The sequence below is a fragment of the Macrobrachium nipponense genome, chromosome 27, assembly GCF_015104395.2.
Source record: "Macrobrachium nipponense isolate FS-2020 chromosome 27, ASM1510439v2, whole genome shotgun sequence".
Taxonomy (NCBI): Eukaryota; Metazoa; Arthropoda; class Malacostraca; order Decapoda; family Palaemonidae; genus Macrobrachium; species Macrobrachium nipponense.
Window position 1 is genome coordinate 76,707,091 of NC_087216.1, and position 25,000 is coordinate 76,732,090.

A 25,000-nucleotide genomic window follows, 5' to 3' on the forward strand; every position below is an offset into this window, starting at 1 on the left:
TAATTTCTAGATTATTTAAGTTTTTAGATTTTTAATGTTAAGTGTTGAAGTGTTGTATTCTTTCTTTATTAGCTTTTTTTTCTCCTCACCGGTGGTTATATTGGTGTTTGTTATTGGCTAATGACTGTTTTATATTTTCAAGTTGTGTTGGTTACGTGGCTGCGCTCCTTCGTTATCCGAGGGATGAAGGTTTACTCTTGGAGGAGTTTGCCTCAGTGTGTTTCTGAGCCTCCAACCTTGAAGGGCACGATTAGCCCTATTGTAGAGTTACGTCTTGAAGCTGTATAGCATATTGGATATCCTTTCTGTGCAGCAAGGATATTTTATTTTTCAATTTGTGCACTGCCCTCGGTTCAGTAAAAGCCAAGGGGACCTCTCTGTCCCAAGGTAATAAGAGTTATACCGGTATTTATTTAGATCACGGCTTTGATCCTCTGCTGACGTCATTATTGGAGATTGTGAAAGCCTATTCCAACACCATAGTTTGGGATCAATTTTCCCTGCCACCCAGATTAAACCTCCAGACGTGGAGTGTGTTATTGTCTTCCAAGAGGAGACCTATGAAGTTGTTAGGGATATTAGTTTGTATTTGTTAGGGTATTCTTACTTTTCGCTTGCCTCCTCCTTTCTGGACCCTCTCCCCTTTTAGTATGTATGTGTTGATGACCTGTCTTTAATCGTGTAATTGTTTTCTTTTGCAGGAAGTTTAAGAGTGAGTGTTTCTCATTAATTAACTGGTATTGTTGTGAGGCTCAGGTGTTATTTCTGTCTGAAACATGTGTATTAAAAAATAAAGTATTTTTTTTTTGTGGTATTTTTCTTTGGTCCCCTTGAATGACTTTGCACTCTTATTATTGAAGTTGGATACTATTCCACCTTTTGTGGACTTAGTATGGTATTTTGGTGAATACTATTTGATAAAAGTTTATTGTTTTGTGTGGTGGTCCAACCAGCCATCACAAGTGGCGACCGTTTTGACAGGATCTTTCGTTCCTAAGTATTCACCGGTGTATGTGCAAAGTTAATTCTTGGGGTTATTTTTCAGGCAGCATATTTTCACCTCCTCGTGGTTTTTTTGTGTAAATTTGGTATTCTGTGTGAATAATAATGGTCATTATGGTTGTTAATGTATTAGAACTCCTTAGCGGAGAGGGGTGGCAAGAGAGGCTTGCAGAGTTGAATAGGGAGGACTTGGAAATTGTAGCGCAGCATTTTGAATTGGAATATGAAGTGTCCATAAGAAAGGGTGTATTGCTATTGCAAATTTATGAATATATTAAAACTGTAAAGGCAGGTGGGGAACAAGAAGTGAAACCTGATAAAGGAGTGTTGTCTGTAGAAATTTTGGATAGGCAAATTGCTCTGAGGCAGATGGAGTTTGAAATAGAAAAGTTTAAGGCAGAGGAAAGAGAAAAGGAGAGGCAGCATGAGATTGCCATGAGAGACACAGGTTCTTCTTCTTCCCCTCCCCCCCCCCTTCCCCAAATAGGTCAGTAACGCCTGCTATTGATTTAGCGCGAGGCACTCAAATTTGTGCCTAAATTTGAGGAAAACAATGTAGCAGAGTTTTTTGTATCGTTTGAGAGGATTGCAGCAAGGTTGGAGTGGCCCCAAGAGTATTGGACCACTCTTACACAAAGTAAATTAGTTGGAAGAGGTTAGAGGTGTATGTAACTCTGGAGGAGGATCTGTCATCAGATTATGAGAGTGTGAAGACTATTGTCTTGAAGGCCTATGAGTTAGTCCCTGAAGCCTATAGGCAACGCTTCAGGAACTTAGAAAAAAGTAGGGAACAAACTTTTGTTGAATTTGCTAGATCAATGGAACAATATGCTAGTGATTGCTCAAGTCCAAGGAAGTGGTAGATTTTGAGAAATTGAAGGAATTAATGTTGGTGGAGGAGTTTAAGAGGTGTGTGCCGGATAAACTGAAGGTCCACCTCGAAGAGTTAAAACTTGAGACCGTTCAGGAGGTAGCCATCGCTAGTGATGAATATTATTTGTCTCATAAGAGTGAGTTAGGGGGAGTAACGACAAATGTGAAGTCTAGTTGGGTTAAAGTAGGTAGGAATAATAATTCTAACAATAATAATGCTAAGATGGTTACTAGAAATAATTATAGAGGTAATAATCAGGGTAACGCTAATACTAATATTAATTTTTCTCCTAATAGAGGTAATAAAGAGACCTAATACAGACAATCCAGAGAAATTGAAGACATTGACGTGCGTCTTTTGCAATAAGAAGGGGCACGCAAAGTGCTTGTGTTATGCGTTTAGAAAATCGCAAAATGCTAATGGTAGGCCAGTGATGGGTGTGGAAAAGAGAAAGCGAGAACCACCTATCCCAACAACGGTCCACTGACCAATGACTACGTGGCTGTTTTGATAAGTATTTGTCCTTCGGTAGTGTCTCATCCGCAAATTCGTCCGAAAAAGACGAGTACGTATTTTGCGTGATACTAGAGCCAGCTCAGTCTTGATCCTTAGGGAGGCATTAGCCGTGAAATTTTGTTCCTGAAAGTGAGGAATTTGTGTTATTGTCTGTTTTCCCTGATAACGGTAAAGTCTTATGCTATTGAAAAATTTAAATTTAATTGCCCTTCCTTTGCAGGGAATTTGAAACTGGCCATCGTCGATAAATTTCGGTTAAAGAATGTTGATGTGGTGATAGGGAATGATGTTGCTCTTAAGAATAATACCTATCCCATATTGATAAATCCTGATAGTGAGGTAGCAGCAGTTAACTCGTTCTAGTGCTAGAATTGTTGACGCTGCAGAGTAAAAAATTGATCTAGATTTAAGTAGTTTAGAACGTAGTGATAGCGTAGTTGTAGATCTTGGGATTTTGAAGGACAAACTGAATTGGACCAATAAAGAGCTTATCAAAGCTCAGAAAAAGGATTTTCGGGATCTCCCTGTTGAGTCAGGTGAGGTGTCTGATATAACTGGTCCCAAATTTAAGATAATTAATAATATTTTATATAGGTGAGTAGGCCTATGGAGGTTGATAAAATTGATTATGAAATTTTGAAACAGACATGGTTCCATTTGTTTACAGGAATGAGTTGAAATCATTGGCGCATGAAGTGGTTTGGCCGGACATTTTTTCATTCATAAGACTTCCGGCAAGTTGCTAATGAATAATTATTGGCCCAAGTTGAAGGAGGACGTAAAGAAATTTGTCAATAGCTGTGATGTCTGTCAGAAGGTCGGTAAACCCAATCAGCTTATTCCTAAAGCGCCTCTGTCCTATTCCAGTTGGTTTCTGAACCTTTCAAGGAGGTCATTATTGATGTTGTTGGACCATTACAGAATGACTCGTATGGAAATGAATATATTTTGACTATCATGGATAGGATGCCTCGATATCCCGAGGCAATACCACTAAGTACTATAAAAAGTGTTAAAATTGTAGATGTAGTAATTGACTTTTTCCCACCAGGTTTGGGATGACTAAAATAATTCAGTCGGATTGTGGTTCTAATTTTGTTAGCAGGTATTTCAGAGATAAAATGGCAGAGTTAAATATAAAACATGTGACCCCTTCTCCATATCATCCAGAAAGTCAGGGAGCTCTGGAGAGATTTCATCAAAACTCCTGAAATCTATGGTAAAGAAGTATTGTTTGATCAATGGTTCTGAATGGGATAAGGAATTACCTTATTTGTTGTCGCTTTTCGTTCTGTTCCAAGTCAGTCTTTAGGTTTTTCGCCTTTCAGCCTTGTGTTTCGGCCATTGTGTTCGAGGTCCTGTCGATGTTGTTCGAGAGTCCTGGGAGGGAGACGTCCCTGAGACCAATTTTATTAGATTATGTGTCTAATCTTGACAATAAGTTAACCAAGGCTTGGAAATTTAAATTTGCAGGTGGAAATTTATTGTGTAGCCAAAAAATAATGAAGTACTTTTTTGACAGAAGGTCTAAAGCACGTGACTTTGCGGTAGGCGAAAAAGATTTAGTTTTGTTACCCATTCCAGGAAATCCATTGAAAGCTTCTTTTTCAGGTCCTTGGAAAATTTTTGAAAAAATTTGTGAAGTCAATTATTTAGTAGAGATTCCCGAGAGAACAAACCTTTTCAGTTTTGTCACGAAAATATGTTGAAGGCATATACCGGAACGGGAGAAAGTTTATTCCCTTGGCAACCATAGGGGATGCTGTAGTTTCCGAGAACGATAACCTTTTTTTCTTTTTTCAGAGGGTGAAATTATTGAGATAATTGTTTTAATGGAAGTGAATGGCGTTCGGATAATAAGAATTCTTTGAAAAATTTCTGGAATGGTTTCTCATTTAAGTAATGGAGAACAATGGTCTTTAAAGAAACTTGGTATTTAATTATAAGAAATTATTTTCGGATGTACCGGGAAAGACTTCTGTCCTTGAGCGTGACGTGGACGTTGGTAGCGCCACTCCTGTGAAACGATCTCCTTACAGGTTGAATCCCTTCAAAAATGAGGTTGTAGCGAAGGAAGTTGATTAGATGCTATAACATGACGTGATTGAACCTAGCCAAAGTCCTTGGTCATCACCTGTTGTATTGGTAAAGAAACCCGACGGGGATTTCAGGTTATGTTTTGATTACCGTAAATTGAATGAATTGTCTAAGTCTGATTGTTATCCATTACCTCGAATTGAGGATTGTATTGATCGTATAGGTAAGGCCAAATACATTAGTAAATTCGATTTGCTGAAAGGTCATTGGCTGGTTCCTCTTTCGAAGCGGACAAGGGCCTTGTCTGCTTTCGTAACACCACAGGGACTGTTTCAATGTAAGTGATGCCGTTTGGTATGAAGAACGCGGCTGCCACCTCTCAGAGGTTAATGAATACTTTAGTCTATGGTTTAGAAGCGTGTGTTGTTTATATTGATGATATTGTTATTTATAGTGATGACTGGGAAACGCATTTAAAACGTAGTTAGGGCACTGTTTGTTGGTTTTGAAGAAGGCAAGTTTAGTAATTATTTAAAGAAAAGTGAATTCGCAAAGGCGAGGGTTATATATTTAGGTCATTAAGTTGGTAATGGTAAAGTTGCTCCTAAGCAAGCAAATATAGAATGTATTGAAAAAATTTTAATTCCTAAGTGCAGGAGAGATGTCAGAAAATTCCTTGGTTTGGCAGGGTACTACCGAAGGTTTGTTAGGAATTTTTCTGACATCGCCGATCCTTTGACTAATCTCTTAAGAAAGAAGGTAGCTTTTGTCTGGACTGATGAAACACAAAGGGCATTAGATAATTTAAAAAGAGTACTACTTATTTCCCTGTCTTGATGGCTCCTGATTTTGACCTTCCTTTTTCTCTTGCCACGGACTCAGGTGACGTTGGTGTAGAGCGTTGTTGTTGCAGAATGACGAACAGGGGGTTTCTCATCCTGTCGCATTCTTTTAAAAAAAGTTGTCCTCCGCCCAACGTAGGTATTCCACTGTGGAGAAAGACTCTTGCTTTAGTATTTGCTATTAACCATTTCAGGTTTATCTCTCCTCCACAGATACACCTATTAAGGTTTTGACGGATCATAATCCCCTGACCTTCATCAGCAAATACAAGAATAAAAAAAATCAACGATTGATGAGGTGGAGTCTCATGCTGCAAGAGTGGAATTTAGAATTTTCCCACATCCAGGAAAAGATAATATTGTTGCCGATTTTCTCTCTCGCAGCGTTGAATATTGGTTATTGGCAGAGGGCTATGCAGTTATTAAAAGGTAGTATCTGTATCGTTCTAATTATGGTGTGTGTGTGTTGAAGTGGGCACGTAGTGAGTAGAAACAAATGTACCTATATTAAAGATTTATTAATCATGGTTTCTTTACAGAGAACTGTAATGTTTTAGGTGTAGTATACGGATTATTTAAGGTTAAAAGGTGAGGGTGATCACTGGTAAACTGTTAATGGTTGATTAATTAAGTGGTCTAAGGTTTTGAGGTGTCAGGTACAACCAAGGTTTATACTAAACTAAGAAAAGAGATAGGCACTAATCCGGTTATTCTTGATTTTCAGGCTAATAATTACGCTTCATCGATTTTGTGTGTTTGTTTGCGCAGGGGAGTCTTGTGGCGGTCTTCTCTATGTCGTTCGGTGTGTGTATGTGTTGGACACTGTGGTGATAAGTGTATGATAACACTGAAATAGACAGTGGTTTTTTGAGCCGAACATTTATTGATGGTGAGTGAAGTGTATCCCTGAAATTGGAAAAGTTTATTGCCAATTTAGACTATAAACAGAATCCGGTTGTTAGATCAATGACTCTCTCTTAAGTTTAGTAATGGTGTGAGTGATGTGAAACTCTTAGGTTGGGTATTTATTTATCGAATGGTGATGTTGAGTTTTTCTGGTTTGGAAACTTTTCCTGAGAATAGTATTAAGCTTATGATGTTGTTGGTATTTGTTATATGCTGCTATCCTTATATGCTGCTATCCTTGTGAGCTGCTATCCTTGGTACTTGCCACCCACTTTCCTTTTGTTTAGGTCATGTTTTTGATGAGAATATTTTGCTCTTTGCAGTTTGTTTAATGACTATTTTTGACTGTTATTTTATAATTTCAGTATGTGATAACATGTATATTGTAGTTAAATGTTAACGTACTTTAGAAAAATTTGGGTGGGACAAAAAAATTTTTTTGTCGGGTGAGGTGTAACTTAGTTGTCATTAATTTCTAGGTTATTTAAGTTTTTTAGATTTTTAATGTTAAGTATTGAAGCGTTGTATTCTTTCTTTATTAGCTTTTTGTCTCCTCACCGGTGGTTATCTTGGTGTTTGTTATTGGCTAACGACTGTTTTATATTTTCAAGTTTGTGTTTGGTTACGTGGCTGCGCTCCTTCGTTATCCGAGGGATGAAGGTTTACTCTTGAGGAGTTTGCCTCAGTGTGTTTCTGAGCCTCCAACCTTGAAGGGCACGACTAGCCCTATTGCAGAGTTACGTCTTGAAGCTGTATAGCATATTGGATACTCTTTCTGTGCAGCAAGGATATTTTATTCTTTAATTTGTCCACTGCCCTTGGTTCAGTAAAAGCCAAGGGGACCTCTCTGTCCCAAGGTAATAAGAGTTATACCGGTATTTATTTAGATCACGGCTTTGATCCTCTGCTGAAGTCATTATTGGAGATTGTGAAAGCCTATTCAAACACCATAGTTTGGGATCAATTTTCCCTGCCACCCAGATTAAACCTCCAGACGTGGAGTGTGTTATTGTCTTCCAAGAGGAAACCTATGAAGTTGTTAGGGATTTTAGGTTGTATTTGTTAGGGTATTCTTACTTTTCGCTTGCCTCCTTCTTTCTGGACCCTCTCCCATTTTAGTATGTATGTGTTGATGACCTGTCTTTAATCGTGTAATTGTTTTCTTTTGCAGGAAGTTTAAGAGTGAGTGTTTCTCATTAATTACTGTATTGTTGAGGTTCAGGTGTTATTTCTGTCTGAAACTTGGGTATTAAAATGAAGTATTTTTTTGTGGTATTTTCTTTGTCCCCTTGAATTGACTTTGCACTTTTATTGAAGTTGGATACTATTCCACCTTTTGTAGACTTAGTATGGTATTTTGATGAATACTATTTGATAAAAGTTTAGTGTTTTATGTGGTGATCAAACCAGCCATCACATATACAAGAGTTGAATACTATTAAAACAATGACAAAGCAAGTCATCAAACACTCAAGTCAGGAAGACATGAGAATGCAAGCAAAAATAATTAAAAACATTTCTCAGCTTATTTCTAAATCAAGATGACTTCATCTAAAAAACATTTCCCAAATGATCTAAAAATCCAGAGGACTGGAACTGTAATTCATCAAACACTCGAATAAGGAAGATATGGAAACTTCAATAAAAAAAACATTTCCCTAACGATTTGGAAATCCAGAAGAATGGAACTGTAATTCATCTAACGCTCGAACCAGGAAGATATGGAAACTTCAACCAAAAAACCTTTCCCAAACGATCTGGAAATCCAGAAGACTGGAACAGTAATTCATCTAACACTCGAATCAGGAAGATATGGAAACTTCAACCAAAAAATATTTCCCAAACGATCTGGAAATCCAAAGGTCTGGAATTCAATTCATTAAAAACTCGAATCAGGAAGATATGGAAACTTCAACCAAAAGCATATTCCAGACGATTTGAAAATCCAGAGGACTGTAGCTGCAATTATATCAAACACTCGAATCGGGAAGATATGGAAACTTCAATCAAAAAACATTTCCCTAACGATTTGGAAATCCAAAGGTATGGGGCTGCAATTCATCAAACCCTCTAATCAGGAGGATATGACGACGCAAGCAAATAGAAAAACGTCACAAAACAACTTGCAATTCCCCAAACTCGAACTATCCACATCCAAAAACTATCAACACCCAAAACAGAAGCGACAGGTGCAGCAGGAGAGGAGAACAAGCGACCTAATTTAGGACTTTTCAGGCGAAGGTAATTGGGCAAAGGATAACGAGGGGGACGGAACCATCTACCTTTGTCCTGATCAGGATTCCTCCTGGAATGAGGAACAACAATATTTTCGAGATACTGAACGCAGAATGGAACGGGGGAGGAGGAGGGGGAGGGGGAGGCTCATTAATGAATCAATAAACTGCTTTGTTTTTCTTTTATTCCTACTCCGAGTTTATTGGTTCACTTTGGAAGGTTTTCAAGAATGAATTTCTGACACGTCCCTATTTGGGATTCAACGATTGCTAAGTTATTTACATTATATCTTGTGGTTTGAGGCTTCAGTGTCAAAGGTGTCCAGCATAAATATTCATAAATACATAATTCACACCCCACACATACACACAAACACAGTCTATATATATATATATATATATATATATATATATATATATATATATATATATATATATATATATATATACATATATATACACACACACATACACTATAAGTAACGAATAAAGGTAATTCATAACTCATGATTACTGCAACTTTCACCAACTATCTAACTATTTATAGGTCATCTGGATGAAAGTTAAATTGGAATAGTTGAAAAGCTCCTCTGTTCATAATGAGGTTATCAAAACTTTGTCAGTCTTATTAGATGGGAAAAGGAAGACGAATTCTATCCAATTGGAGAAAGAAGCCTTCTTTTTTATTTAACCGTGGTGTACTGATCACTTTTCCCCGATGAATAGAGGAGCTTTGGCCATAAATGGCAATATTCTCTGAACTGAAGAACTGCTTCGACCAATACGAAGTACATTTTGAGAATCAATTTTGAGGTTATGTCACTGGGATCATCATCTGTAAAAGTCAGTTACATACAAATCTTATGATGATGTTAGGAAATATATGACACAGATTAAAAGCTATTCTTTTCATAAGCCATATATATATATATACATATATATATATATATATATATATATATATATATTACGAGGGTTGGTTCCGTTCTTGGACGCGTTGTAACCCGAAAATCGTCGTAGCCGGAACATCATCAAAATCCTAAGAAAACCTTACTTTTAATGCTTTGGGTGCATTAAAAAGTATGTAAACTGCATTCCTATTGCATTTTTCATCAAAAAAACCTTGAAATATTGATTATTTTGCATTTTTGGTGTCATATTTCTTCTGCCAGATGTGCGTTGTAGGCGTCATAACCCTGGAAATAATGTCTGATGAATATAATATATGTCTATACTATATATATATATATATATATATATGATATATATATATATATATATATATATCTCTTGCTGTGTAAACATAAATCCGTAAACATAAATACGCCATATCAAGATGACATTTTTGTTATTTGTTCAGTAATTGGCCTTAATACAATCAATGAATAATATTCACAATACATCTTCATCCAAAGGGGCAACTTCTAGTGAAATCATTTAAGCACACATCAAAAAATGGCTGTATAATCATAACTAATTCTAGAACATAAAAAAAAGTTGTATTTCAAATCTGGTCAGTTTAGCAATTTTGACATAGTTTCAGTTTTCACGAGAGATAGAATTAATTTTACAAATGTGCTTGAATCATAATGATGTTGGAAGGAATACCATTAACGTCACTAATGATTTCGTACTCATTAAGTAACTACAGAAGCAGATGTTACATGGAAGGTCAATATTTCAATAGGATCGATCTTGTTATATCTGAGAGCAACTGGAAATTGAATGTATAGATAAGACGTATGTTTTCCTAACACCAGAAACATGAGATAATCCTATGTGAGTAATATTAGTATTTCAGATCAACATTTAAGATTACAACCTATCCATGGGATCAATCGCTGTCTCTCACAGGCAAGAAGATCATTTTGCAAATACTAAACTCCCCATCCAATGGCAGAAATCATATCTGAAGGCAACTGGAAATTAAAATTTATAAACAAACCATATTTTTTCTGTCACCAGAAACACGAATTTATCTTCTGCAACCAATGTCAATATTTCAAATCAATATTTCAGTTTACAACCCTTCCACGGGGTCGATCCCTGTCTCTCACAACAAACTAATGTCTTTTAAATACCTAATCTCCCCATCCAATTACAGAAATCATATCTGAAGGCAACTGGAAATTAAAATCTCTAAATAAAACATATTTTATCCTGTCACCAGAACACGATTTCATCCTCTGCAAGCAATGGCTGTCATTAGTTGGGGGTGGGGTTTTGGGGGAGAGGGCAAAAGCAATCAACTATTAATACCCAATGAATAATAAAAGGATGATCGATATTGTAATGATACAATCTATCGTGGACTAGCTAAATCCGCTGGATCCTGCAGGCTAGGATATTTACATATATATATTCGATGTCTAATCCAGAATACAGCCCAGAAGCGATACACTTAATTTAACTGTGGGAGGAACTCGTTTATTTACGGACGATTTCAAAGAAATACTAAACCATGTTTTACGAGGTTCTATTCCAGGATAGTTTAATAGAATTTGGTGAGACTGTATGTACATATATATATATATATATATATATAATATATATATATATATATATATATATATATATATATATATATATATATATATAATTCCTACTTCGTTATTATCTTCGCATCTCATTAAGGAATGTTGTTAAGACTTGGCTTAACGATTTCAAGAGCAACTCTGCGCTACGAATGTGGGCGATGTACTGAATGCAAGATGAGCTTTCTTTCAGATATAATAGAGCGCTCTCTCTCTCTCTCTCTCTCTCTCATCTCTCTCATCTCTCTCTCTCTCTCTCTGTTTGTGTGTGGGAAGGTATTGTTACTGGCTAACAAATGATTTCATCTCTCATTGCCTTTTGGGATTACTTGGAATGAGGATGTTTCGTAATAATAATATAATAATAATAATAATAACAATAATAATAATAATAATAATAATAATAATAATAATAATAATAATAATAATAATAATAATATTATTATTATTATTTTATTATTATTATTATTATTATTATTATGCTTACTTCCCTACGAAGATCTGTAATGCTCACTCATCGCTGTCCAGGCCCTAAATATAGTTTCGGTCCGGGCCTATAAAAAGCCCAAACATGAAAGCAAACCGCCCCGAGAGGAGAGGATTCCTGGATGGAGATTTTTGTTCGGGGACTGGACGGAAGGGGGGGGGGGGGGTGGTTTTAAGGGTGTTAGGGGGTAGGGAGGCGGTAGAGCGAGAGCTTTCGTTAAATGAATCATTTCACTTTGGTGGGAAATGAGTGTGCAGTTTTTTTATGTAAAAGTTGTTTTGGGTGTTGCATATGTGCGTAGGTGTGCGTGTGTGTGTGTGTGTGTGTGTGTGTATGTGCGTGACCAGCAAGAAGGAAAACTGTGGGTTATGGATAAGTATATATATATATATATATATATATATATATATATATATATATATATATATATATATACATATATATATATATATTATATATATATCATATATCTATAATATATATACATATATATAAAGATATAGGGCGAAGGAAAAATAAACGAAGGAGGATCTGCGAGACCTTTCGACGTTAAACGCCCTTTACTGAGCAGAAACTGACATGCGGGAAAAGACAATCAAGAAGATTCGTATAACTGACAGATAGGGATTATAAAGAGATTAGTACCTAAAATCCAACACACCTGGAAGATGGAGAAACCTTCCCAAACAAGCATAAACAATGGTGCAATTAAAGGTTTAAGACAATCATCTCAGATACAAGGACAAGACAATTAAAGATCATAGGTGACAGCTATTCAGAACTTGGTAAACAACACATATTCGCAATACATGTCAGACATACATTACAACAAAGATAATCTAAGGCAACTGATTTGTATTTATTTAAGTCAGTAATTATAACTTTGAGGTCATTTTCTTAAACATGTTACAAATCCACAAAGGGGTCTAAATGAAAAAGCCCACGACTAACATTGAAATTACAATGAAAGTAAGTTTGTATTAAAGCATTATTCTAAAAGATTTCGTGATAAGACATCTCTTGACCTTGCAATTACTGAACTGACCAAACCAATTTATTCGGTGGTTGTTTTCACTTAAATGAATGAATATTGCATTAGATTTTGTTTGCCCAGTTTTTACAGAATATTTATGCTGGCTTAGCCGTTACTTCTAGCCTTTGCTAGACTGTCCGAGATAAAATGAGGGACATCCATACATGGAATTTTATATATTATGTTGTTGCTTTCTCTGGGCCATTTTTTATTAACAGTCCTTTTAGTGTGTTATTGTAGGAAAAAAACAAGGTTGACATTAAAAGCTTTTAACAATGATTTAATGGTTTCAAATCCGTTAAAATAAGGCAAACTGAGAATGTTCTTAGAATTTTCTTTCTGCGTGTTACTTACAGTATAAAACTTTTTGTGGGCTTTATTATAACAAATATCTAATATATGAAGGATAGCATAAATCTTTCCCTATTTTTCTTATGTATTCAATTTCTTGATCCAAATATTGTGGACCTGCAATGCGCAATGCTCGTAAAAACATAGAGGAAAAAATTGATATTTTTATGTTAAGATGGTGGCCTGAGAAGAAATGAACATAAGTTAAGTTGTTAGTCGGTTTCCTATAATACTGAAGTTTACATTGAATGGTTCTCGATGCATCAAAACATCTAAGAAAGGGAGGCAATTGTCTTTTTCTAATTCTAGAGTAAACTTAATAGATAGTACCTGGTTATTTAATTTAGAGAGTAAATCATTTACATCAATACCGACAGGAAGAACAGCTAAAATATCATCAACATAACGATACCACTTTACAGGAATATAAATGATATTAGGTAAGTAGTGTTTTTCAAAGAATTCCATGTACAGGTTTGAGAGTAGTGGTGATAAAGGATTTCCCATTGCCAAGACAAATATTTGTTGATAAAATTCACCATTGAATATAAACTTACAATCACAAATGCACAAACTCGTGAGTGAAATAATGTGACTTATAGGTAGAGGTAATTCATGCTGAGTTAGATCATTACTAAGATATTCTAAGATGTCTTATCACGAAATCTTTTAGAATCTGCTTTAATACAACTTACTTTTGATTATAATTGCAATGTTAGTCGTGGCCATTTTCATTTAGACCCTTGTATTTGTAACATGTTTAAGAATGACCTCGAAGATATAATTACTGACTTGAATAAAAATCAGTTGCCTTGGAGTTATCTTTGTTGTAATGTATGTCTGACATGTCCTTGTATGAGATTATTGTCTTAAACCTTTAATTGCACCCATTGTTTATGCTTGTTTGGGAAGGTTTCTCATCTTCCAGGTGTGTCGGATTCTAGGTACTAATCTCTTTATAATCCCTATCTGTCAGTTATACGAATCTTCTTGTATTGTCTTTTCCCGCATTTATGTCAGTTTCTGCTCAGTAAAGGGCGTTTAACGACGAAAGGTCTCGCAGATCCTCCTTCGTTTATTTTTCCTTCGTGGCATATATCTTTATTTATGGATTTATCACGTTCCTAACTTTCGTGATTCAGTTATACATATACATATATATATATATATATATATATATATATATATATATATATATATATATATATATATATATATATATATATATATATATATATATATCTATATATATATATATATATATATATATATATATATATATATATATATATATATATATATATATATATATAATACATATATATATATATATATATATATATGATATATATTATATATATATATATATATATATGTGTGTGTGTGTGTGTGTGTGTGTGTGGGATGCTATGCTTCAAAACTCACATTATATGCACGTGACTTCATCAATAAGTGATATACAGGGAAGATGACAATGTCTTAGTAAAGACGAAACAGCGCTTGGATTTCTGCATTCATTTTTTCTGTGGTATTCGCTTACACACACACTCCACACACACGCACACACACACGACACACACACACACACACACATATATATATTATATATATATATATATATAATATATATATATATATATATATTTATATATAGATAGATATATACATATATATATATATATATATATATATATATATATAATATATATATATATATATATATATAAATATATATATATATATATATATATATATATATATATATATAGTATATATATATATATATATATATATATATATATATATATATATAAACACGGAAAATTGCGTTTATTTAACTGTAGGAATTTACATAAATGAAAAAAATAAAAGCAAATAAAGATGTATTATTATTATTGTTATATTATTATTATTATTATATATTTATTATTATTATTATTATTATTATTATTATTATTATTATTATTATTATTATTATTATTATTCAGAAGACGAAGAACCCTATTCATACGGGACAATCCCACCAAAGGGGCCACAGACGTGAAATTCAAAAAGCTTCCAAAGAATATCATAGGGTTCATTCGAAGGAAGCGACACAAGTCCAGGAAAAATGTAGAAAAAGAAAAAAGATTAAAAAAAAAAATTAAAAAAAAAACCCCCCCAAATTAACCAATTAACCAATAAATAAAGTTGATGTTTATTATGAAAATGCAGGGAGAGTAGTATTAGGAATGCATTGCAACATCGCTTCAGCTTTTGCGTACAATTGCAAATCATTAATTTGACTGTTTTCTTAAATGTAAGTATAATGACGACACTCTCGCATCACGTTGCAGAATGATAAATATATCAAACGACTGAGCCGTTTCAGATTGACGGTGTTGAGGAAACTGAGCGATTGGACCGATGCTGATAAATATAACCAGCTTTTCGCACGATCAACTTTAACATACACACACACAAGCGTTCACCTTTGAACTATCTCTGGTAACAAAGCATTCTCTCTCTCTCTCTCTCTCTCTCTCTCTCTCTCTCTCTCTCTCTCTCTTTGGTTGAAGGTTGTTTTTCATCGTAATGGAGACCTAGTTTTTTTCAATTCTTTCTGTGTTTGTTGTCTTACTGGAGACTTGGATACGGAGGTGTGTGTGTGTGTGTGTTTTTTTTTTTTGTGTGTGTGTTTTTTTTAAGGGTATTTTTCATCGTAATGGAAACCTACTTTTTTATTATTCTTTCTGTGTTTGTGCTCTGGATGGAGACTTGGATACAAAGGTGTGTGTGTGTGGTGTGTGTGTGTGTGTGTGTTTTTAATGAGTTTTTTTTATCGTAATGGAGCTTTATTTTTTTTTTTTTTTTTTATTATTTTGTGTTTGTTCTCTTGATGGAGACTTGGATGGAGAATTATTCTGGATTTTTTTTGTGTGTTGGAGACTTATATATTTATTCCCCGGTTGAAAGTTTTTTCGTGATGGACAAGGGTTTTATTTTATTTTTCTGATTTCTTTTGAAAGCTGTTTTTTTTTATCTGGATTAAAACTTTCTTTCTGAAATTCGGATGACAGTATAGTTGAAACTTGTTTTTTTTTTTCCGTTATGGAGACGTGTTTTTTTCTGATTATGATTGAAAGTTCCTGTTTTTTTTTTTTTGTTTTTTTTTTCTCTCTGTCGGATGGAGACTTTTTTTTCTATATTTTATTCTGAATTTATATATATATATATATATATATATATATATATATATATATATATATATATATATATATATATATATATGCAATGTGAATAATAGGATCAATAACTGTATAAATACTCAACCACTGCTTAGAAACTAACAAATAAGTGTAGCTTTATACCTTCCAATGTTCATTCACTTAACAATCGAGAGAGAGAGAGAGCGAGACCGAGAGGGAGAAAGAGAAAAGATGATCTCTCTCTCTCTCTCTCTCTCTCTCTCTCTCTCTCTCTCTCTCTCTCTCTCTCTCTCTCTCTCTCAGAATAAACGTGATTTCCCCTTTGTTGATATCAAATCACCTAATTGCCAATCAATCAGGACTTTGGTGTGTGTCAGCGTTGGACGCGTTTGTCTGATCTGATTTCCCTCTTGATGCTTTGAACAGTAAAGTTTCCCCATCGTTCTTTGGCAATCGACGTTTCGTTACGACCTGCCTTTGTCATCAGGCTTTGAATTCTCTCTCTCTCTCTCTCTCTCTCTCTCTCTCTCTCTCTCTCTCTCTCTCTCTCTCTCTCATTTTGTAATGGATATATAATTCTAATCATAAAAATAGTGACAATAATCTACCTCTCTCACTCATTCTATCTCTCTTTTTCTCTCAAAAACAAATTTCCCAGAAATTAATGTTTCTCTCTCTCTCTCTCTCTCTCTCTCTCTCTCTCTATTTTGTATTTAATATATTATCCTAATTATGAAAATAATGACAATAATCTCTCTCTCTCATTTTGTATTTGTATTTAATATATTATCCTAATAATGAAAAATGTAATAATAATCTCTCTCTCTCTCTCTCTCTCTCTCTCTCTCTCTCTCTCGTCTCTCTCTCTCTCCTCTTTTGTATTTAGTATGCTATCCCCTCTCTCTCTCTCTCTCTCTCTCTCTCTCTCTCTCTTTTCTTTGTTAGATATAAAATCCTAATTATAAGAATAACTATCATAATCCTTCTCTCTCTCTCTCTCTCTCTCTCTCTCTCTCTCTCTCTCTCTCTCTCTCTCTCCTTTTGTATTTAGTATGCTATCCTCTCTCTCTCTCTCTCTCTCTCTCTCTCTCTCTCTCTCCTTTTCTGTGTTAGATATTAAATCCTAATTATAAGAAAATAACTATCATAATCTCTCTCTCTCTCTCTCTCTCTCTCTCTCTCTCTCTCTCTCTCTCTCTCTCTCTCTCTCAAACCTCAATCTGTGTGTAAGATATAAAATCCTAATAATGAAAATGACAATGATAACACATCTCTCTCTCTCTCTCTCTCTCTCTCTCTCTCTCTCTCTCTCTCTCTCTCTCATTTTGTATTTTAATATATTATCCTAATTATGAAAATAGTGACAATAATCTCTCTCTCTCTATCCCTCTCTCTTTCTCTCTCTATGTGTGAGTTAGATATAAAATCCTAGTGATAAAAATAATTATGATAATTTCTCTCTCTCTCTCTCTCTCTTTAAATCTGTAAGGTAAGGTCTCTCTCTCTCTCTCTCTCTCTCTCTCTCTCTCTCTCTCTCTCTCTCCCAGCCAGAAGTGTCAATTAGACAGGAAATGCTCGCTGTCTGGGGAGGGGGCCAGGTAATTGACAGAGAGCAGCCACTTCGTGTAATTCAGGGAGAACTGTCATTTGATTCAATTCATCTGGACCAACCACTTGGCAGGTTTTACTTGGGTTTTCCACGACAACTCAGTAGATTAAGAGGTATTTTGCAGGTATCTGTGATTAGGGGAACTAATTTTTTTTATTCTTTTATTACTTACAGGATAAAGTGGTAATTTTTTATGTGTACGAACAGCTGTCATGTTACTTTTGTAGGTCTTTCGGTTTTAACACAGGAGAATATTTCTATAAGGTTGCAAAAATAAGTGTGTATGCTTGTGTATATATGTATATTTGTGGTTTTATTACTTACAGGATAAAGTGTTTTTATATTTTTAAGTGTTTAAACAGCTGTAGGTTATTCAGTTTTAGCACACGAGAACATTTGTATTAAGTTCCATAAATAAGTGATCAGTTATATATATATATATATATATATATATATATATATATATATATATATCTATATATAGATACACACACACACACCACACACACACACACACATTATATAGTATATATATATATATATATATATATATATATATATATATATTAGATACACACACACACACACACACACACACACACACACCATATATATATATATATTATATATATATATATATATTATATAGATACACACCACACACACACACACACACACACACACAACACATATATATATTACATATATATATATAAATATATATATATATATATATATACCCCCCAAATTTAAAATAATTTTTTTAACCCCCCTTTTGACAAAACTACACAAATTGAAAACCCTTACCTGCTGACAGCGGGCGCCCTCTATCTGCAAACATGTCATTAGGCTATTAAGCTCACATAAAATGGAACAGAATGATTAATAAGTCATAGTGATAAAAACCCAAGTCTGCCCCATAAAGAAAAATATCAAGTTATCATTCCACTCTCCTGGCTTAGTCTAAGTAGTCACTCCTAGACTCAATATGTCAATTGTTACATTGTATTTGTCAAAATTAGAGAATCCCGTCTCTAGTATCATGGTATAGGGCCCATCTGTAATGAAGATATATTCGTTACATTTCTTATAACACAATATTAAGTAAAGAGATAAACTTCACACTTCTCTCTTTTCAATGGCAACTGTTTCTAAGTCATTTAAAATATATGCCATACCTTAAGATGGGGGTTTTCTCCCGATACTTGGCATTCCTGTGACCGTCTTTCTTCCTATCACAAAGGAATGTGTCTTTCCCTCAAGTGCCTTGATCGGTCAGACCTATGACATACGTACAAACGAATGTACATACCCACCAAGCCTCAAAACCGCCTGTGGCAACAGTATGGACAGCCACCAGCTTAAAAACGCATACACATCAGATTCCTTCATTCAAGAAGGCTGTTTCCACAGCACTCTCTGTCTCCAAGCAAGAGCTGCTGATATAGTATGTAATTCACTAACACATCGATTCATACCTGTAAGATATATATCTATATATATATATATATATATATATATATATATATATATATATATATGTGTGTGTGTGTGTGTGTGTGTGTGTGTGTGTATATGTGTATGCGTGTTTGTGTGTGCATATGTATGTGTGCGTATGTGTGTGTGTGTTTAGAAATTGTTCCTAAAGGAAATCAGTTAATATTTTGAACAACATTACAAAAGGGTAAGTGAGGACTCGCCTATATACTGATAAAACTAGTCATAGTACCTATATAAATAGAGAGAGAGAGAGAGAGACAGACAGACAGACACAGAGACAAACAGACAGACAGACAGACAGAGAGACAGAGAGAGAGAGAGAGAGACAGAGAGAGATGAAAGAAAAATAATCAAGTTGAAAGGTAAATATTCATTATTTGCGAAAAATAAAATAAAAGGAAATTTGAAATAAGAATTGTAGAAAAAACATTGATTTAATCTATATTAGATATCTACTATTTATAGTTTTTATAAGTGCAAACATTCTTTTGGAGTGGTTAATTAAAATTATTGTATATGTCATGGTTACATCATGCTCTCTCTCTCTCTCTCTCTCTCTCTCTCTCTCTCTCTCTCTCTCTTTCTCTCTCTCTCTCTCAATCTGTGTGTAAGATAGTAAGCTATAAAATCCTATTAATAAAAAATATAATGATAACACCTCTCTCTCTCTCTCTCTCTCTCTCTCTCTCTCTCTCTCTCTCTCTCTCTCTCTCTCTCTCTCGTTCCTTTCCTGTGTTAGATATAAAATCCTAATGGTAAAAATATTATAATAATCCCTCTCTCCCTCTCTCTCCTTTTCTATGTTAGATATAAATTCCTAATCGTAAAAATATAATCATACTAATATCTCTCTCTCTCTCTCTCTCTCTCTCTCTCTCTCTCTCTCTCTCTCTCTCTCTCTCTCTCTCTCTCTCTCTCTCACGTGAAAGCCACAAATCAGGGAGCCAAACTTTCACTTAGGAGAAAGATTTCCTGAAAGAAATCATTTGCTCGAAGTGAGTCAGAATTCAAAAAACTTCAACAAAAATAGTGATAATGTTTTCTTTTGGTCATTTCCTAATTTTTCGTCATATTTTCTTTTGGGGTCACTGAAGCTTTCTTTCCTTTTAGGTAATATTTATTTAATTTTGGTCACTAAAGTTATTTCTTAACATTTAGTAATATTTTCTTTTGGTTATGAAGGTTTCCTTAGTTTTAAGTAATATTTACTTTTGGTTACTGAAGCTATTTATTCATTTTTAGTAATGTTTTCTTTTGGTTACTAAAGCTTTTTTTTTATTTTTAGCAATATTTTCTTTTGGTTATGAAGTTATTTCTTAAGTAGTATTTACTTTTGAGTACTGAAGCTTTCCTTAATTTTAAGTAATATTTTCCTTTGGTTATGAAGCTATTTCTTAATTTTAAGTAATATTTAGTTTTGGTTACTGAAGCTATTTATTCATTCTTAGGAATGTTATCTTTTATGTTACTGACTTTCTTTCTTAAATTTTCCGTTTTTTCATACATCGTGAATGTAGCTTTTGAGTGTAAATACCAATCTCATCTATAAATATTTTCATTGAGTTGCATGTGTGAATATACTTAGTAATTATTTATCACGTGAAATCATTGAACGGGAATATAATCATTTTAATATTATTTTATTTCAATTATTTCTAAGTGTGTGTGTATTTTGGAATGTATATGAAAAATCTATTTTTATATATACATTCAGTAATCTATTTCCTTTTGAATAAGTGCATAACATTTCATTTCCTCTTTGGAACTATAGAAGACGCGATTCGCTTAGCGAAGAGGGTAAAAAATAGATTAAATTCTGCAGCTTTGAAATGGTTATAAGACCTTTATGATTGATTCTCTTTTGGAATATTGATGAATTCTTAATGAATAGGATAAGCCTGGATATCTTGGCTTCAAAAATCTCTTCTCTCTCTCTCTCCTCTCTCTCTCTCTCTTCTCTCTCTCTCTCTTAAGCATCTTACATTACATATCAGCTGCAAAATCAATTGTCTTCTCCCTCTCTCTCTCTCTCTCTCTCTCTCTCTCTCTCGTGTAGTGCCACTTTGCTTGGTGAGACGTACCCGCGCACAGTCTGATTAATCAACAGATATCGCGCATTTAACATAGTCTAAAATTTGAAAAATATCTAGAAGTGTTCGTGAACTGTCGGTGATAAGATTAGTGTGAAAATAGTAGGATAAAGCATCTACTAAGTTAGTTTATCAAGTAAATCAGATCAAGATGGCAGTAAGTTCCAACTGTGGAAAGAAATGGCGAAATCTTGCGTGTCTAGCTGATTCGCAATATGATGAGGTAGCAGGAAGGGAGCTGGCATTTCTCATCTATGAGATCAACAACAGCCCTAATCAAAAATATACAAAAGCATTCATAGACATATTAGAAGGATATGATCCTTCAAACTGGAACAAATCAACAGAAAACATCTTGAAAATAATTGAAGAAGTTCCAAATAAAATCTAAGTGGTCAAGAGACTCATAAAGAAAATTTACATCAATCAACATATTCTGACAAAGAAAATGAATAAGGTGAACAGTGTGAATATACTAATTGATGCAATAGGAAAAAGAATGCCAAAAACATGCAAACTGTGTAAGGTGTGTTAAAGCATAGTTAATCCACAAAACCTGATCATAAAATGTTCTGTATGCAACATTCCAACGCATCCTCAATGTGCTGAAGTAATGCAAGATATGAGTTAGGATACCATAAATATTTTGCTCAAGCATGTCAATCTATGGATAGATAATGTTATACATCAAGACTTATGTGCAGATATGAGTAAGGATACCAGAATATTTTGCTCAACATGTCTATCATGGATAGATAATGTTATTAAATCAAGACTTAATGTGCAGATAGTTGAGGATGAAGAAGAAGAGGAAGAGGAAGAAGAAGAAGAGGAAAATGGAAGAGAAGAAAACAAAACTGAAATGACAGAAAAAAATAAAGAAAACAATGAACAAGACAAGAGTATGGATGCAGAGATACTCATTGATACTACATATGAGGCAATCAGTTTAGTCATGACATACGAAAGAAATAAATTATGACATGACAACACAAAAAAAATCCCGAAGAGGCTCTACTCAGATCTGCACACTGATGGGAAAGAGGAAAAATAGACAAGAAAGACAAAGTCTACAACCTTTTGAAAAGAGGGCATTGCAGATTCGGAGAAAGATGTTACTATAAACATCCCAAGGTATGACATAACTATGAAATCTATGGTAAATGTGCATACCTAGACGGCTATGAGGATGATTGCAGAGATCTACATCCAAAAATATGCAAAAACCTAAAAGAAGGAAAAGGATGTAAGTTCGACAAAAAATGTGAATATATGCACCCTGTAGCCATGAATCAAAATCAATTAAATAATCAATGAAATAATAAAATCCAAAATAGGAATGAAACAAATAAAGAAAGGAACAAAGAACATGAGGTGAAGGAAAAAAGCAAGCCATCACCGCAATATGGAGTGTCAGCAAAGAATTTCCAAGCATCATCTCCAAGATATTACAGCTCAAGAGATAAATACTTTATGTATGATGCTAGGGGATATTGCAGATACGGAGAAAATTGTAGATTCAGACACAAAATGAATAATTATGATGAAGGAAGATCAAATATTATGGAAAAGTTGGATTTTTTAATGTCAGAATTTCTGGAAATGAAAAAAAGAACAACATACCAGAACAGGAAAGAGAGGTGGGAAATCCTTATTATTGCCCATGCTAAATGAAGGAGATAACACGCAAACCATCATAGCAATGAATGCGCAGGGTTTAGTTATGAGTAACTCAAAAAGAAAAATAGAGTACGTAGAAGAACTAACCCAAATTGAAAAGAAAATATATATAATGAATATAAGTGAAACCTGGTATTCCCAAGATACTGGAAATGATGATCAAATAAAACAGGGTTCCAAACTTATAGATCAGCATAGAAAAAATAGAATCAAGGGTGAACCGCGATATATGGGAAAGACAAAAAACAAGGAAAAATATATGAGAAATATAGTAACTCAGAATGTGAACTTATAGCGGTAGAATTTGAATCTGAAAAATTAATGAACATAATAATATATAGACCCCCTAATACTAAAGAGTTTGACACAATAATAGAAAAATTGAATGATATATGTAGAAATCACAAGGACTAGACTATTCTCCTATCCGGAGACTTTAACTTTCTTTTTGTAGACTGGAAAGAACGAATAGGAGATTGTGGGGGTTTTGTTTTAACTTTATAGATATAAAAAAGAGAGTAATAGTTAGTGCAGAAGATAAGAGGCAATTCGAAAAGCTATGCTACTAGAATACAACATTCAACAAATAAACCACCTGCCATCAAGAAAGGAAAATACTTTAGACCTAGTATTCGTGAACGAGGTGAATTATGTTAAAGAAATAATAGTTTAAAATGCGAGTATTTCAGACCATAATGTCATATAATTAAAAGTCCATTCCAAAGCAAGTGAAAACAGAGATAAGCAAGAAATGAAAAAGTGGGAAGAATATGGAAAATACAACTTCTACAGTAAAAATATAAAATGGTCAGAAATAAATGAGGAATTAAACAAAGATTGGGATAACATTTTCATAAGTGATGACATAAAGGTAAATACAGAGATATTATATAAAATATTAGAGAAAATAGTGGATAAATATATACCGAAGAAGAAAAGTAAACATCAGTCATGCATACCAAGAGACAGAAGGATCTTGTTCCAGAAATTCCAGAAAGTGGAAAAAAGGTCTTGGAGAAGAAAAAAGTGCATGGAAAGTGATCGAACTAAAAAGTATGATAGAAAATGCAGAACAAAAGATTATACAATCAAAAGAAAATGAAAAACGGGACTTGGAAGAAAAAACCCTAGTAAATATCAAGCAAAACCCCAAACTATTGTACTCATATGCAAAAAAGATGAATAAAAGAATAGAAACAGGCCCTCTAAGAATTGAAGGGAGATTAACGAATGAAAAAAAGGAAATTTGCAACATATTGGCAGAACGATATAAGAGAGAATTCACCCCTAGAATTGATAATGAAGATAATGATATAGAAGTAAGGGATGAAAATAGTGAATATTTAGCAGACATATATATTAATGAAATTAAAAATGGTGCTGCAGCTGGGCCTGATGGTGTACCTGCTATTTTGTTAAAGAAAGTAGTTCATTCTATCGCAAAGACACTTGCAATATTATTAAGACAAAGTGTAGATACAGGCAAGATTTATGATGAGCACAAATTAGCATGTATTACCCCTACTTTCAAAAGTGGATCAAGACTAGAGGCAAGTAATTATAGGCCTGTGAGTCTAACATCACATATTATGAAAGTGTACGAAAGGGTAATGAAGAAAAATATTATGAAACATTTAATAAAAAATAATTTGTTTAATATAGGACAACATGGTTTTGCACCCGGAAAAAGTACACAAATCCAACTGTTAGTCCACCGTGAGAACATATACAAAAATATGAACAGCGGAAATGAAACAGATGTGGTTTATCTTGACATTGCAAAAGCTTTTGACAAGGTAGATCATAATATATTAGCGAAGAAAATTAGAAAACATAATATAGTGGATAAAGTAGGAAGATGGTTGAAAGAATTTTTACACAACAGAAAACAGATAGTTATTGCAAACGATGAGAAATCGGATGAAGCTAAGGTAATATCTGGTGTGCCACAAGGTATGGTGTTAGCTGCATTACTATTTGTTATTATGATTGCAGACATAGACAGTAATGTTAAGGACTCGGTAGTGAGTAGTTTCGCCAATGACACAAGAATAAGTAGAGAAATTACTTGTGATGAAGATAGGAACGCGCTACAAAGAGACCTTAACAAAGTATAT